Source organism: Nicotiana attenuata, chromosome 6 (genome assembly GCF_001879085.1).
Source record: "Nicotiana attenuata strain UT chromosome 6, NIATTr2, whole genome shotgun sequence".
Lineage (NCBI taxonomy): Eukaryota > Viridiplantae > Streptophyta > Magnoliopsida > Solanales > Solanaceae > Nicotiana > Nicotiana attenuata.
This window is the reverse complement of record NC_031994.1, coordinates 47,500,576-47,504,753: the sequence shown is the minus strand read 5'-3', so window position 1 is coordinate 47,504,753 and position 4,178 is coordinate 47,500,576.

The following is a 4,178-nucleotide window of genomic DNA, read 5'->3' as shown; positions in this document are numbered from 1 at the left end:
TGATATCTATTACTGATTTGAAAAATGGCAAAGTAGTAACAGTTCTAAAATAAACAATTTGAGATCCTATAGACATGCTTTCTAAACCGTATTAAAAAAAGAGGGAGTTGTAAAAAATAATTAGTTCAGAACAATATGAGTCAAACTGATTATAAACTAGACTGGTTTCAGATCCTATAGGCATGATCTCTACTATTGCTGGTTTTTAATTCCTATAGACATGATATCTAGTCGAACGTGAAATGAAGCAGGCAGGATTTACTTGAGATTCCTATAGGCGTGATTTCTAAAAAAATATTGATTTTAACCTTATGAGCATGATGTCTGATTGTAACCCTTTATATCCTAGTAGCATGGTGTCTAAGTGTGGTAATAAACATGCAGAATTTGGGACAAATCCTATAGGCATGTTATCTAGATGCAGAATTAAACATGCGGGCTAAAAATCCTATAGGCAGATTATCTAAATGCTGAATTATACAGAAAACAGGTCCTATATGCATGTTCTCTACCCTTCTAATAGTTAAACATACATAATTACCCAGCCATTTTCACTAACCAACCCCAATGTTTATAACAAATTATTACAAACCAAGTACTGAATTACATCAGAAAAGTGTTAAAATAAGAAGTTACAACCCTAGGAAGCCTGATTCTGATTTCCTCTCTGAGTTATGGAACAAATAACCTCAAATGGTTGTCGGGTAAAGATATGATGGCCAATTTTGACCGAACGAAAACGGTTCGAAGAGGTCAGGCCACGCCCTGGCTTCTGAGTTTCCTACATATCCCTGGTTATATAGGAATCAGGCCGCATGTAGTTCAGGATCCGTTGGCGGAGTATGCCGATGGGTACTTTCCAAGAACGGACGCAATGTTTCGGCCAGGGTAGGTGAAAGGCTTACGGGAATGGTTAGGTTTGATGTGGCTGCGGGAATTGGAGCGGAACTGCTCCTCTCGGGCTGGCTGTTGCTCGCCGGTGTACCTGCAATTAGAAAACAATACGAGCGTATACTGTGCATAAATTTAAACATGATGCAAATTCCCGTCAGACCATGAATGTTGTCTTCGGAGGGTTAGGATGACGTCCTTAGACCATGACGTCCTGGGCCATGAAGCGTACAATAAAGGATTCACAGGCCATGAAATGATGCTCTCGGGCTATGAGGATGGTGCCTCCGAACCATGATGCCTTTGAATAATGATATGAAAAAGGGGTCCTCAGGCCATGATATGGTGTTCTCGGGCTAGGAAAATGGTGCCTCCGAATGATGACGCCTTTGGATAATTCTTTCAGCCCATGAGATACAGTGTGAGGCGATCTTTCAGCCATGCAGATGCAGTATGAGGCGACCTTTCAGCCATGCAGATGTAGTATGTGGCGATCTTACAGCCATGCAGATATAGTATGAGGCGATCTTTCAGCCATGCAGATGTAGTATGTGGCGATCATCTAGCCACGCAGATGCAGTGTGAGGCGATCTTTCAGCCATGCAGATACAGTGTGAGGCGATCTTTCAGCCATGCGGATGTAGTATGTGGCAATCTTTCAGCCATGCAGATGTAGTATGAGGAGATCTTTCAGCCATGCATATATGGTGTGTGGTGATCTTTCAGCCATGCAGATGTGGTGTGTGGCGATCTTTCAGCCATGCAGTGTGGATGGAGACAGCGTTTAGTCTCGGAAGGCAGAATAGTAGCCATATGCAAGTTGGAAGGCAGAATGGTAGCCTTATGCAATGCAGATACAGATAGAGGTAGAGTTTAACCTTGGAAGGCAGAATGGTAGCCTTATGCAAGTCAGAATTGATCGGCTTTGGCCAGACCTCTCCATCTATTTCTGCAAGTATGAGGGCTCCTCTTGTCAGAACCCGGTGGACCATGTATGGACCCTGCCAATTGGTAGAGAACTTCCCCTTGGCTTCATCTTGATGCGGAAAAATTTTCTTTAACACCAGCTGCCCCGGTGTGAATTGTCTTCGTTTGACTCTCTTGTTGAAGGCTCTGGACATTCGGTTCTGATAGAGCTGACCATGGCAGACTGCATTCATTCTCTTTCAATCTATAAGAGCTAGTTGCTCATAGCGACTCTTAACCCACTCTACGTCGTCGAGCTCAGCTTCCTGTATGATCCTTAGGGAAGGAATTTCTACTTCGGCGGGGATGACGGCCTCTGTACCATAAACAAGCATATAGGGGGTTGCCTCGGTTGATGTGCGGACCGTGGTGCGATACCCCAATAGAGCAAATGATAACTTCTCGTGCCACTGTTTATGCTTTTCTATCATTTTCCTCAATATCATCTTGATATTCTTGTTGGCGGCCTCCAAAGCTCCATTCATTTGAGGTCTGTAGGCTGTGGAATTTTTGTGTCTGATCTTGAAAGTTTCACAGATAGTTTTCATTAGGTCGCTGTTGAGGTTGGAGCCGTTATCAGTAATGATTGACTCTGGGATATCGAATCGACAAACAATGCGGTCGCGGACGAAGTCTGTGATGACTTTCTTAGTTACTGCTCTATAAGATGCTGCTTCGACCCACTTGGTGAAATAGTCGATCGCTACTAGGATAAACCTGTGTCCGTTAGAAGCAGCAGGCTCGACTGGTCCAATAATGTCCATTCCCCAGGCGGCGAACGGCCATGGTGAGCTTGTTGTGTGGAGCTCGCTCGGAGGCACTTTTATCACGTCTGCATGAATATGACAGCGATGGCATTTCCGGACATACTGGATGTAATCTGTTTCCATAGTCATCCAAAAGTAACCAGCTCGGAGTATCTTCTTTGCTAAAACAAAACCATTCATATGCGGACCGCAGGTCCCAGCATGAATTTCCTCTAGTAGCTTGGATGCTTCCTTTGCGTTGACACACCTTAGTAATCCCAAATCAGGAGTCCTCCTATACAGGATTCCTCCGCTGTGAAAGAAGTTGTTAGACAATCTCCGAAGTGTGCGCTTTTGAGTATGATTGGCAGGCTCCGGATACTCTCCCTTTGTCAAATATTCTTTGATATCATGGAACCAAGGGTTTCCGTCTGCCTCATCCTCAACATGGGCACAGTAAGCCGGCTGATTATGAATTTTCACTGGAATGGGATCAATGAAATTCTTATCGGGATGCTGTTTCATGGATGACAGGGTAGCCAATGCGTCGGCAAATTCGTTCTGGATTCTGGGAACATGTTGGATTTCGTCTTCGTGAACCTTTTTGTCAATTCCTGTACATAATGCAGATATGGGAGTATCTTGGAGTTCTTGGTTGGCCATTCTTCTCGTATCAGATGTATAAGTTAGTCTGAACCTCCAATTACTAGCAGCTCTTGAATGTTCATGTCAATGGCCATTTTAAGCCCCAAGATGCAAGCTTCGTATTCGGCCATATTGTTGGTGCAGGGAAACCTGAGCTTGGCGGACATTGGATAATGCTGACTGGTTTCTAATACCAAGACTGCACCTATGCCAACTCCTTTGAAGTTTGTTGCTCCATCGAAGAACATTCTCCAACCATCATAGGACTCCGCAATGTCTTCTCCTACGAATGATACCTCTTCATCAGGAAAATACATTTTCAGGGGTTCGTATTCTCCATCCACGGGATTCTCGGCAAGGTGATCCGCCAGTGCTTGTCCCTTGACCGCTTTCTAAGTTACGTAGACAATGTCGAACTCACTCAATAAGATTTGCCACTTGGCTAGCTTGCCAGTGGGCATGGGCTTCTGAAAGATGTACTTTAAAGGATCCATCCTTGATATGAGATATGCAGTATAGGCACAGAAGTAATGTCTTAGCTTCTAAGCCACCCAAGTCAAAGCACAGCAGGTGCGCTCCAAAAGAGAATATCGGGCCTCGTACGGGGTGAACTTCTTGCTGAGATAATATTAGGCTTGATCCTTTCTTCGTGTTTCATCATGTTGCCCCAGAACGCAACCGAAAGCTCCGTCCAACACCGCAAGGTAGAGTAATAAGGGTCTACCTGGCTCAGGCGGGACCAAGACTGGTGGTGTTGACAGGTACTCCTTGATTCTGTCGAAGGCCTTTTGACAGTCATCGGTCCATTTGGTAGCGGCATCCTTCTTCAACATCTTAAAGATTGGCTCACAGATGACCGTAGATTGTGCTATGAATCGGCTGATGTAGTTCAGCCTTCCCAAGAAACTCATCACATCTTTCTTATTCTTC